Here is a 13,823-nt window from a genome sequence, read left to right as displayed (position 1 = left end):
TGCATTGGTAAAGATGTGAGAGTCCTTCCTATCTAGGGCCATAATTACAACTCACATGACCGAAGCTACCATCAAGTGGGAAAGTGATGATCTCAGAAAGTATATAAAACAATGCATAAATACATCTTCACCCACCAGTGAAAGTTCACTAGGATGTATCACGTTGCTTCTAGTGAAAATAAGGACAATGCCTTCTCTGGCCCAGACACACTCACCCTACGGCAGAAGGACAAGACTATTGTCATGGTTAATGATAGAGAGAGTGAGTCTAGGAAGATGGCCAGAAGACAGCAGACATTTGCAGAGCTGGTCCCATGGATGAGGTTGAAGGAAGTGCTCAGCTTTAAAAACCAAGGCATTAGTGAATCCAACTGTGACAGGCATCGCACAGAAAGTGAGACAGCTTATGTTGTGCAGAGGGCAGAACAGGGCCCCAAAAGAAATTTCAGAGAAGCGGAAATGCGTCAGTAAAACTCAGACTGTTCATACTGCCCAAGAGCAGAATGGGCTGTGAACAGGGTACAGGGGCACCTAGCACGGACCCTGGAGGGGTGGCTTAAGCTGACATGCGTAAGGCGATCTGCTGTTTCTTGGGAGGTCACTGTGATGCATGCCAAATTTTAACTCAGGCAAACAACAAAAAAGAAGCAAACTAAAACAACAAAACCCTTTCTTAAATTATATTTTCTGAATGCAAATTTTATCTTTGCAGAGTATTATCATCTTAGTCATTTGTGGTTACAGCTTGGTATTTTATGCACCACTTGTAACATCTGAAATGGAGGTGCGGGTTACAATAATAATTCCAGGTGGTGTACTGAGAACTAGTTTGGGGGTGACTCCCTTGCATGTGGAGTTATTTCCTTCCCAGTTGTAGAAGATAGAACCTGTGCACCTGCAGCACAACCTGGGCCTGTGCTCTCTCTGCTCCATTAAATGTGGCCTCATCTCTCCTGGTCTGAGCTTCCCTCTCTCCTGAATTCCCTTTGATCCTCTCCCACATTTTGTGGCTTATGAGGAGCATGGATTCAAATGCAAATCGTAAGATGAAGGTGATTTTAGAAATTACAGAAAAGTGAAAGCTGTGAGGAGGAAGGAAATCTCGGGTAGCACTGAGGATTAGGTGTAAATATATTCGAGAGCACATTAAAATTTACAAAGCTCTCAAAACATCAGATGTTGCTTTACTATTTATTACTACCCACACTAAATAATGGTTCAGGAACATTTAACACCCAATGTGGGAAAGAACTCAAAAGGGCATTAAATTCAACTCAAAAGGAAGAAATAGCTGGAGACTAATCAGACCTCTGTCTCCCTTTCAGTGCCTCCTACACTCTATCGAGGTAGAGTCCGAGCCTTCACTTTTGCCAGGTCCCTGAAGAAAGGTGACACAGGTAACAGTCCCATGAGCCCACCATAAAGCACAGCTGTCTTCATGCTGCAGGTTAGTCCACTGAGTAGCCACCAAGGGACCTGCCAATTTCATGAGAGGAAAGTGCAGCTGCCCACCTAGAGGGGCAGAAGGAGCTGCTCTCAGCAGAAGAAAGGATGGATGACCTCACAGTGAGTGGAAGGAAAACACAGTGCAGGGAGCTGGGGACGCAGGAGGTGTCTCCACAGTGGAAGGTAGCAGGTGCACAGAAGAGACTGCTGTGATAGTGTAGGCCTGGCAGTGCCAGCCACCAAGGGCAGCTGGCAAGTTTGCATTTTATTTCTCTTAGTTGAAGGCAAAGAGGTCAACCAGATGGCCCTCTCTGCAGGAAGGAGAAAGTCAGCTGACTCTGTTTTTCACAACAGTGCATGATCCCACGGATCCATTGCCCCTTCTCTCTGGCAGCCTTCACAAGCAGATGAGGACCAGAAAATTGTTTCTTTCTCCCTCTATGGAAAGAGGCCTTTATCAGGCTGTAGCTAGAAAAGGTGATAGTTTTAAAAATTCAGAGGCTGTGCATAAATCAACAGGAGGTTGGGCTTTGCAGGGGAAGCTGGGCATGAAAGAGCATCTGCTGGCTGAGAAGACCCTGGCGCACCATCCATGCAGCAAGGTGCTGGGCAGCAGGGGATGCATCCCACAGCTGAGATTCCCTCTTACTGGGCCTCGCTCATTGTGGGTGTGAAGATGCTTCTGCTGGCTGTGAGTGTGAAGGATGGATGAGGGACATAGCTACAACACGCCAATTAACACTGGCTCTGTAGTATGAGTCTGGGGGTTGCAGGGGGAAGGCTGAAGAGTGGCTTCCCAAGGACTGAAGCATTGTGCTTTGTGAGCAGAGGAAAGGTGCCAAGAGGTCCCCTACAGACCTACTGATTACTTTGAAGTGAAGTGTGGCTGGCCAGCCCAATTCTGGAGGATTATGAGTTAATTATGCATCATAATCACCTCAGAAAGAGGAGTGTGGATATTCACTCCCAGCGCCATCAAGCAGGAGGGCTCAGAGGCCTCTTCCACACCTTTCCTTCCTGCTCTGTGTTCTAACAGGTGCTCCTGCCTGTTCTCCTGGGTCCTCCATCCACTTCTGTATGGGCTTCAAGGATCTATCCAAGGTCTGTCACTGTCCTTCCTCATACAAATCTGGAGACTTCTAAAGATGATTATTTTATACAGTGTGACTTTACATTCTGCCAGAGTACTTAAACCCCAGTGTTATATCAATTTCATTCCTAAGGAAGCTCCTAACCCTCTACCTGGAGTCTGCAAAACTATGTTCAGAGACTGAATGCTTGCTCCATTAAACCTAGGAAAAAGTTCAAAATAAAAATAAGTCAAATTACTGACTCCAGTATCTATCTGTTAAAATTTCTTCTGGATTACTACTTTTACTTACAAATTAATTATCTGCAAACACCAGGGCTCAATTTATTCTAAGTTTCCACAGCTTAAATGACTGTGACTGATGGATTCTATTATGAAATTCATTCCAAATACATTATTCTTACTTTCAGAGCTCAGCCTAACTCAGATCTATTTTGATCAGAATGTTTTAAAGGTATTAGGTGGTTCCATAAATTCCCCAAAGAAATAGCACTGTGACCTGATCACCTCGGAAGAAATTTCACAATGCGTCTGTGAAAACGTGGCTATTGAAGGCAGCAGCAGAATTCAAAATCAAGCATCTGCATCTTTCCCGTTGCCAGGCCTGAGAACAATGTCTTAGCATCTGTAGGTAACGGCTGTCTTCCCTAACACACACTGAAACCCACAGGCAATTCTGAGCTGAGCTTTCTGTACTAGGCATTTTTTTTTTTTTTTGCAAATTCACCACATCATTTTGAGTGTTAAAAATTCCCACAGGCATATAATAAATATTAAGTGACTAACAAAGTAAGTTTCAAAGACAAAAACTACCAGCAACTTAGTGGCAGACACCAAAATGTGGGCTTGCCACCTGACCCAGTGTTCCAGGGGGGAAATTAGCCTTTGAAGAAGCATCCCAGAAAATGATCTAACTCCCTCAAAACCCAGGGGTCACACTCTGCCCCAGACCCTTCTCCTCTCTTCTTGAAGACTGCTCTAGGCTTTCAAGTGTGGAGTCAAAACTTGCCAGTGTATTCTTGGCTGGTCTCACGAACCCAAGAAGCTGGGCAGGTGGAGGAGGATTTCCATGTAATGAGAGGGTTACTTAAACTGGTTTGAGCTGATTTTGGAAATCTCAGAACAAAGAACATAAATTCACTGCAATGGATGTGGCCCTGGTTCTGTGTCCTCCATGTGGCGTCTGGTCACTGGCAAACACCTCCTTTGTGTGTGTAGAGAGATGAGACCAAGCCTAACTTAAAAGCCAGGATGCAAGTGACAACCACTCTCTTGGTTGACTGGCTGTTTTGAAACAACTAATTTATTAGTTTTACATATAATTTCTTGGGGGAAAGGCTGTCCATTCCAGTAGAACACAGTTACCAGTCCAGGAAAGCTCTGTGTGCCATGTAGCTGCCCCAGTAACCCCTAAGAGGAAGCCAAGATCACTCCCTGGATGGGAGGGTCTTCAGAATTCTGGAAGCTGGGGCTGTAGAAGAGGTTTGAGCTATTGTAGGCATTGCGTTACACCAAAAGAAGGAAAGCGATCCATTCACAGCTCCATGGAAACAGCAGCTGATCTAACATCATAACCAGACATGTAGATACCATCAGAGTTAGCCACAGGACACAACTGATTAATGCTTGTAATATTTCTTATTATTTTTTTATTTGGGGGGCATGAGACTTCACATCGAGCTGTATTTCCAGCCCATTTTTTATTATGAGACAGGATCTCGCTAAATTACCCAGGTTAGGCTCCAACTTGTGATTCTCCCATCTCAGCCTTCCAGACAGTGCAAGGACTGTCCCGGTGGATTACATGGGTCCTTGCAATATCTTCATTTCCTCTGTCTTATTAATTCCCCTGTGCCATGCACCTCTATATTCACGGGGTCAGGAGGATGTAGACATCTTGGTGGGACTGGTGTCATGCGTCACTGCTTTGCCTACCACAGTAGTGTAGTCCATGGAAGGAAATTCCATACAGCAACAAAAATAACAACCTCCATGCATAGTATGGGTGAGTCTCACAACGTTCAATGAGTTGGATGAGACATATGGGATGCACAATGAATGATTTGATTTCCACATAGTTTAAAAACAATTGAAACCATGTTATAAGTAAGGGACTCACAGTGAAGTCTATGAAAACCAGCAAGAGCGTTGCTACAAACTCCAGATGTGGCACAGCTCAGGAGAGAAGAGAGTCCCACTGAGACGGAGTCATGTGGGCACCAGGGCTCTTGGGTCTGGAGCTCACCTGTTGTGAGATGGATGGGGTTCTGGGGAGTTTCTGGTGAGTTGCGTCTACCAGTTCTGTGTTCACTGATGCTGTAGGTTTTCACTGCAATATTGTACAGCAGCCAAAGGTAACTGTGTGGCCTGCATAACAGCTTTGTGACACAAGCGGTAGCCAAAGTGGTGAACTGCAGACACACTCCTGGATTGACTTCCTGTAGGGGGGGACAAACTTGATACCCTGGAGGACAGCTTGAGCAGACCTTAGACAAGGAGCTTGGGGCACAATGAGATGGAAATAGCTGGGGTGCAAATCCTCATTGATTTGAGGGCTGGAGGCCACAAAGCAATTAAAAGGAGCAGAGCTGGGCTAGTGTGTCCCCTACATGAACCTGCAGGAGTGGGTGGAGCCTGGTGCTGATGGGCCACACCTGGGGACCCCATGAAGTTTCTGGAGCCTGAACTGGGGAATAGGCAGAGACAAACCGGCTCCTAACATGGTACCTTATGATTCATCCCAATGGCAACAGAGCAATCTGTAAGCCACCCTCAATACCTTCTAGAAGCAATCAGGCATCGATTAATTATTCATTGTATTTCCTGACATTAGAAAGGAGCATAGGAAAAGGCCAGGATTTCTCCTGCTGCACTTTAATGTGTGTCAGATATCAGGCCAAGATGGGCTTGCATGCCTTGCAATGAAAAGCATTCACAGAGCAACAGTAAAGATGATTGGGAGGAAATGAAGCACAGCGACAGGAGGTGGGTCTCCCCTCACATGGGCCCATTCCATTGTTTAAATGCATTTTCTTCCTAATATTTATTCACTGGGAAGAGGTCCGACATAAATTTCTTTTATGTATCATGGACCATTTACTGTAAGTAGAAGGTAGCAACAAATTACAAAATCAATGATGCGTCTATGTCAGGGCGGTGAAGCAGCTTTCAGGTCTTTGTGTTCCCATATTCAGGGGGACCACAAATGACTTCAGGGCCAGGAGAACACATTTTAAATAACAGTTAGCCACTGATACACGGCTGTCAATAATCACTCTGGACTGCTGTGGGGGCACATTCTCTAGTGTGTTTTATTGGTTCATTTCATTATTGAGAGCTCTGAACTGTTCACAGAAGTGCTAAGCACAAGCCAGGGGTAATCATTAGCCTTCGGAATTTAGGGCAGATTTAGGTAAGATGAACGACCTTGCATAGCTCCAACCTCACACAATGGTGATGAGATGCCAATGACACCAATCTTGATCCAGAATGCTATGGGGAAAGGGTTGCCCTGGAATGCAGCTGGTTCGGTGCAATCCCTCAGTCAACCTCCCAAGATCCCCTTCCTCCTCTCTGCCTCTGTTTCCCTATCCACATCCTTCTCCCAGGCTCTCTGCCATAAGTATAGCTCCTGTCCATGAATTCATGGTTGCCATGCTGTTCCCTCCCCTGAGCAGTGGCCATGAGCAACGAGGCACCAGCATCAGTCAGCAGTTTCTGAGTACAGGCAAGAAAGAGATGCAATTCTCAGAGCCACGAATTCTGTCCCTCGTGGGACAAGCCACTGTGAAGTCAGAAAATAGAGCCCTGTGACTTGATGGTCTAGTCAACAGCAGTGCAGCACAGGTGAGCAGTTCAGGCAGAGAAGGGGAGGAATGAAGCAACATGGGGAGAAATGAACAGGCACAGAGAGGAAAGTGCAAGGGGCCTGAGACTGAGGCAGAAGGGACGAGCCAGGAAGGATCCAGAAGCCTGAGCCAACACTAGGAGCTGTGTCCTCAGCTGAGCCAGGACCCTAGGACTCAGAAAAGGGAAATGCAGGCTGTGGTGGCCCTTTCATGGCAGCACTTTGCAGGGTACTTTTTCAAATAATCCGCACCTGAAATACAAGACGCATCCTGACTTCAGGAAGCAAAACTTGAGTTATGTGGAAGTTGCGCACATCAGGAATGCGATGAGTAAGTTTATTTCTTAAATGAAATTCAGATTACTACTTCATTTCTTCAGCTTTATCAATCTACTTTTAAGTGATTGTTAGGACCCAATACCTTCACCATGGTTTTATTTTTTCTGTTTTTCCATTTGTTTGAGAAGGGTCTTGCTATGTAGCCCAGGCCTCAAACTTACAATGATCCTCCTGCCTCAGCCTCTGGAATTACAGGTGTGCACCACAATGCCCAGCTCTTCATGACAGCTTGTTTGTTTATTTATTTATATTTTTATTACAAAACACCATTTATTGATCGTTTACTTTTCTACAAAGCACAGCAATGTAACCATGAGAACTGACTAAGACTCACTCTGTCCTTGCAGGACAGAACGATGCCCTGGACAAAGAGCCTGAAAGTGATCAACAAAACAATGTCTGGCTTCCTTATCTCCCCACATAATGCATGTTTTGTCACCTCTGAGCAGGAAAAAGAAACTGGTGAGAAAATTCAGGTACAAGGAAGCTCACAACAGCTTTGAGGCTATCGGTATCATCTGCCTGGAAATTCTAGTTTGTAACTCTGAGATACCATGTCAGGAAGCACTGTCAAACACCCACTCCTAGCTATGTGTGCTGTCCTTATTCTTTGAAGTTATTTTAGTGATTACGTTTTTTTTTTTTTTTAATAGCTTCTGTTTATCCCAGAGCACAAACTCTAAAACCACGTGCTATCTCCATGTTTGAGTATAAAGGTTTGCTTCAGGACCATGCCTGGCTGCTGTAGTGTTTATAACTTTGTGGTGTCCACTGGGTGTCACACCTTAAGACTGATTGTTCAAGTAGCAGCACAGAGCACGGGCACAGGAATGACTTTCCCACAGCCAGACTTTCTCCCCGTTCAATCTGTACACACACCACAGTCAAAGCAGAGATCTCTGAGATCAGAGGTGACCCTGCTCTACTGCAGTGGCCCGTAGGAACGGGAATCTGTTTCATCATCATTAATTAAATGGAGCTTTCAAAAGGTATCAGGCCTTAGGCTACCTTAAAATGTTTATGAACACCATTGTTGTTTTGGATAAAATGAATCTAAAAAACACCCAGATGAGGGTGTTTTCAGGAGACCTGTGGCCTGTCTTTCCCCACCACAGGTACGACAAGAAAGAAGAAAAGGTGTCTATCTGAGTTGGAGTCAGACATCTTGCAGCAGATGAAAAGACTTGGGAGCCCAGGGGAAAGCAAAAAAATCAGTCAGCCTTCAGAGCGCTGGACTGCAAAGAAAGGTTGAGGTAATCAGCCATGTACTTATCTGAAGAAAAATGAAATTAATGCATTTCTGAACAATATCTTCCTGTGATCCACAGGTTTTTGGAGGAAAAAAATAAAGAAAGAAAAGTATGATTGGAAAATACATTGCATGTTTTTAAAAAATGTATTACAATACAAGTAGATTACCATTAATCCCCCTCAAAATATCCCGCTTCCATTCAAACTTATCCCATCCTTCTCACCACTTTCTGAAGCAGTTCTAGAGTCTTCTTACTTGTTCAGTTGCAGCATCATGGTTGCCTTGACCACCCAATTCAAAATGTTTCCCTTTCATAGTCATAACTGAGTCCTCAGAATCTTCTAGAACCTAACTATTCCCAAGTGGTCTTCTTGAATACAACTACAGACATGCCCAGGAGAAGAGAAATACATTGTCTCTGATTTTGCTCTTTGTTCCTTTGGGTTACCTTGGGCCGCGGGTGCCTTGGACTTATCCAACCTCTTCACTGTTCCCCCAATTCTCCTGGGAGACAGCCAAGGACCTGAACCTGCTGAGATACGGTCTCCAGCTTGGGCTAGGGGCAGGCCTGGGTATCACAGCAGTTCAGAGTTAGGGGAGCAGGACACAGCCTCAGGTTACAGTGTGCACCCTAGGACAACAGGATCATAAATATCAGTGCCAAAGAAGTGGCTTCCAAAGAGAAAAGAGAGGGGAACCTGGAGTCCCATGGAATTGTAGCTGTCTGTGAGCACAGGAGCTGGAGGGCCCTGAGTGCCCACCATGCCCCTGGGTAGGGCCACCTTAGGAGGGTAAGATACTGCAGACCTGGTGAGCAGGGGGAAGCAGGGTGACCAGGCCTGAGTTTAGTCTAACATGTGGCAGGCATGCTCTAGGCACCCTGGGGCTCAGAGTAGCTGTGTCTGTAAAGGAAGCAGGGGTTCCTCTGGACTGCTGTATTCCAAGCAAGTAAACACAGGACACAGCTCCTGGCCCCCGGCCTCTCTAAACCTGGATGAGCTGTGTGTCCCCTCCACAAGGTCACATCACCTCCACTTCACAGCCTACTCCTGGCTTACCTACATGGCCCAACCACCCACCGGCACCCTTGGATGGAAACCAGCTCTTTCTCCTCCTGTTTCTCTTAGGATTCTGCCACCCTTCCCCATGGTGAGCTATCACATCTGCTCTCCTGGCATTGCTAAGAGCAGGCACCTGGGCACGAACCATCACCATGACCCAGCCACATGTCACCAACTCTTGTGACATTTTCCCAAACGTAGCATGCAATCTTTGCTCCCAATGGAAGAGTGACAGGTCACACTCAGAGGTACTTGGGCCCAGAAGTCCCACACTCCTAGATTTGTGTCTGCCCTAACTTGTGACTGGACATCAGATCACGGGTTCCCAGTATTCTCATCTGGGAGCCTCTCTCATCCATGTGACTCAGAACAACACCCAGCAGAGGGCAGTTGATTAGTACACATTGCTGTGGATGTGTCATGGATGAAGACACCAACCAGAGCACACTTCTGCTATGCCTGTGTAAAAGTGCAGTGGGCCGAGTATGTCTCCTTAAATTCATGGGTGTGGGTCCTCACCTCTGAGGTGATGGTATGAGGGGAGCCTTAGATGTGGAGCCTGCCGAGTGGGGTTAGTGTCCCTTTAAGGAGAAGAGATTGCTGTCTGGTCCACTATGGGATGACACAAGGGGAGGACACAGGGGACAGCCAGCACCACCTAGCCATATGGCCTCAGATTTCGGACCAAGTGTGTTGGATTAAGCCTCCCAGGGGAAGGGTTTTCTGTTCCTGTCTGAGCCTGGAGGTTGACGCCTGTGTTCCTGCAGTTTGGAGCCCCCCATTGACTGCATTGCCAAGCGAGGCCTCACCTCTGGCATAGTGCTCTCTGCTCCAGGGAAAGAGGACAGACGAGCGGCTGCACCCATGCAAGAATGTGTGGGTAGAGGAGAGAAAGCAACTTGCACCTGAGATGCTGAGAGCACCCCAGAAAAAGAAGGCCTAGGTCTGGGAAAGGCAGCGGAAGAGCTATCTGATTGATGACAGTGGCAGGTGTCATGACTGTGCTTCAGATCCTCCAGGAAGGAGAGAGGTCTGAGGTCCAGAAAGCGGTAAGAGTCAGCCAGGTCCCCTGGGGGCTGGTGGCCATCCCACAGCACCACCTGAATTGGCTGCAGCCTGCCAAGACGTGGGTGTTGCTCGGCCCCTTCTGCCCTGCTGTGCCTGGTTCCCCCTGACCTTTAGACTCAGGGTGGAAGCTGTATACTGTTTTGCATAGCAACTCTGAGACAGTGCATGCTTCCATGTGTTTAAATAAGACAGTGATATTCTGCCGGATATGGTCACGTGACCCGCAGTGCTGTGACAGGGTTGTGACAACTGGCTTGAGCCCCTGCTGTGAACTTTATGAAGTGCTTCGGATGCATCACAAAGGGGATTGGGTTATGTGCTATCCTTGGAAATGATGCTCTTTAGCAGTGACTCCCATCCTGACACCTCCACCCCCAGCATTTATGAAACAGACTCAAGGACCTTCAAGACACTGGAACAGACAGACAGCAGGAATGGGTCCAGGCCAGTGGCATGCCTAGAGTGTCCCAGAAGTGGCCATGAACTTGGGCTTGGCACTGCTCACACTTGAGTGCCTCTTAGCTGCTTAAAGTGACTCTTCAGTGCTCACTTCAATTTGAGCAGAGCAAGGCTCAAATTAGATTTGAGCAAGCTAGGCATTACCTTTTTCTACGGGTTAAGAGGCTCAGAGAGATTGGGGGACTCATCCAAGGTCACACAAATACAAAGCAGCAGAGGGAACCCAAGACCAGACCCCGAGCCTCTACTTTAGGCATTTCAGGACTACACACGCCCAGCAAGCAGACATCCCTGAGAATTCCCTTTCTCTTCGACATGCACTGCACCCCTGAGCGTCTCACTGAGTGGTGAGACGTCGAACACAGTTAAGATACGCTATGTTGAAAAGGGGGCTTCAGAATCAGAATTTAGATTTGACTTTTCTCTTTTTGACTTCTCAAAATTTCTTTAAAACAGTACTGAAGTATTTTATGAAATCCTGTGAAGAATTTTTACCTTCCAGTTTTCATAAAAACCCTTCACCAGAGGTTAAGTTAGATTTCTAACTACCTCCTTCATCTGCAGGTCTGTCCCATCTTATGCAGACTTCAGAATCCAGCTATCAGCTTCTCTAGGTCTCCTGTATAGGAAGTTACTTGGCTACAGCACCAATATGAAGTTCAAAATGCTGATAATGTAGACTGAAAAAAATCCCACACCACTGATACCTAAGGCACATAGTATTATGAAATAAATTGCGGACCTAATCTTGGACAAGACAGTACCTATCTATTCTTTAGGAGTCAACCTTAAAAAGAAGTTTTTCCTGGCTATTAGGTTAACCCCACACCTTCCCCACAGAAGAAACAAGAGATAAAAACATTGACATCATTGCAAGATGCAAAACAATGTCTAAATTGCACATGAAGATATTTAAATGTCTACAACAGTTTTTGTCAAGATTATTGCACATAATTAGGTTGAAGGTTCATGTTTTGGCCAAGTTTGGCCACTTTTGAAGGCTGTTTGCTTTCACATCACTATACTCTTGGGTGCAATATAAATTCCTGAAAGTGACTTGATTTTTAAGAAAGAAAAAAAAAATCCTACAGAACAAAGAGGATGCATATATTAATATCTCAATATCAAATAAAGCCAAGAGGTAAGTCTTAATTTTATTCCTTATCAGCTTTTGTCAATAACATGTGAATTTCAATCAATTTCAAGTTTTCTAAAAGAATTTAGCACAAAACAATATTTATTCCTCATTTTGGAAACTGAGGCAATAATACTTGTGTATTTCTCAGCAGCATATGTAGCGGTAAGAGAAGTAGAGAACAAAAAATAACAGATGAAAATGTGATTGCAACCCAAATTGCTTATGACATTACAATTTTAATGATTTTGTTACTATTTTGATGTTCATGGAAATGCTTATCAAAGTTACTCTGATGGAATAAACCCTTTCTCCCTGGCCCACTGTTACCCAGCACTGCTGGAGGAGGTAGTAAATAGAAGGGTCAGGAAACTGCCCAGATTACTGTCTAAGCAAATACATTCAATGTTCAAGAGATTCTTTTTGAACTTTGTGTTTGATGATCTATTAATTCTTACACTTTTTGAATAATTTCTGGCATTTTTCTGAAGAATACCAAATAAGCCACATACTGGTGTTTATCAAAAGTCATCATCTCAGGGCTTTATATCATTCCAGCACATCTTTTCAACAGTGACCACCACAAGGCCAGTCTTTAATCCAGTGTCATTGCTCACGGTGCAAATCCCTAGACAAACACAATGCAGGCTGACTCCTACAATCCCCGCACTATGACTATGGAGACCTCCCAGATGGGTCCAAGTCGAACGACCGTAGGAGTTCTGACAGGGCCATCACAACACTAGAGTCAACACAATATAATAAATATGAAGCTAAGGTGGGGTTTTGCACATCTTTCTTCATCTTAGAGCTGCACCCCTCTGAAGTCACATCAGTTACATTCATCACCAGAATTCCCCAAATTCCCATGTGATTATTTGTATTAAGCCTCAACTGCATAAGCAACCAAAAGTATGTGCTGTAAGAATTACCTTTCAGATGTGGCACTGAGTGGTTCTAGAATTGGCTGATTTTTCTATTCTGATGAAAAGACCAAATGTTAAATTAATAAATTTTTTTATTGCATCAAGGCATCTTGCCAAGCTCCTGGTTGGACAGCCACTCACTGAAGATAGTTTACACACGCAGCAGAAGTGACAAGACCATTCCAGTGAGTGTCTGGGCAAGATCAGAGAGAAAAATCACATCTCACATAAATCCTTTGGCATTTACTGTGTTCTATAGTGGCAAAGAAGTCAAATCTAACCTTAAATTTGCCTCTAAGCCTTTTACACTAAAATCATATATTTCAGCTCTAGAATATTCAAACTCATTGCTAATCAGTTTAAACCACTTAAGAATATATACATTTTTTCCAAGCTAGTCTATAAACAAAGGGGAAGGAGAGATTCCAATCCTCCAAAAGCTGCTGCACTTCTGGCTGTATTGAATTGCTACAAGTCTATGCAGGGACCAGACCATGTTCATGTTCCCACACATAAGAGATGTGCCCAGAGTGTGGGCCCAAATGCCGGTTAGAGCTGGCCCTGAACACTGAGGGGACTGCTGGGGGGTGGAGCACTTGCTTTTACCTGTAGGAATGTTGGGCAGCAATATTTACATATACTTTTTTTTTTTTTTGTACCAGGGATTGAATCATGACCTTGTGCTTGCCAGGAAGGTGCTTATGCCGCTGAGCTAAATTCCCAGCCCTTCCATACATTTTGATAGATACTCTTTAGGAGTATCTAATTTCTGTGCAGTGTTGTAGAGTGCTTTATATGAGAAAGAAAAGGTGCGTTATTGATTTCTGGAAGGAATCCAAGGTGTACTGTGACAGCCTGTTAAACCGCACACCCAATCCTCCCCATCAGACCTAAGGCAACTCAGTGACTTCTGAGGGAACAGGGAAGTTGTACAACGCTGGTCTGCTCACCTGCTTTGGAAACACTAATCTACCCATCAGACACTGCACACTGGGCCTCATCTACGTTCAATTATGCCAAATAGAAATAATGAACTTTAAAAGTGCAGAAGACTCTCTTGGCATCCATGAACAAACAAACCAATAAGAAAGTAGTAATCTACCAAAGCACTTGGCTGTGTGTGACAGTCACCTGATGTAAACAGATCTCTCAGGCTTGAAGGTCTCTGGATGAGACCTTAGAGATAGCCTCACAGAAGCC

General features: G+C 45.1%; 1 protein-coding gene across 5 annotated transcripts in view; it reads right to left on the bottom strand.

Annotated features, from left to right (window-relative positions):
• The window catches only part of Dpp6 (dipeptidyl peptidase like 6), an 827,976-nt gene that overhangs the window by 287,586 nt on the left and 526,567 nt on the right, over positions 1-13,823 (bottom strand). The gene's annotated exons all lie outside the window — the stretch shown is intronic.

The sequence above is a fragment of the Cavia porcellus genome, unplaced genomic scaffold (assembly GCF_034190915.1).
Source record: "Cavia porcellus strain 051 isolate PalLab524CR breed Dunkin Hartley unplaced genomic scaffold, mCavPor4.1 scaffold_6, whole genome shotgun sequence".
Taxonomy (NCBI): domain Eukaryota; kingdom Metazoa; phylum Chordata; class Mammalia; order Rodentia; family Caviidae; genus Cavia; species Cavia porcellus.
The sequence above is the reverse complement of the archived record's forward strand: the minus strand, read 5'-3'. Positions and strand labels throughout refer to the sequence as shown.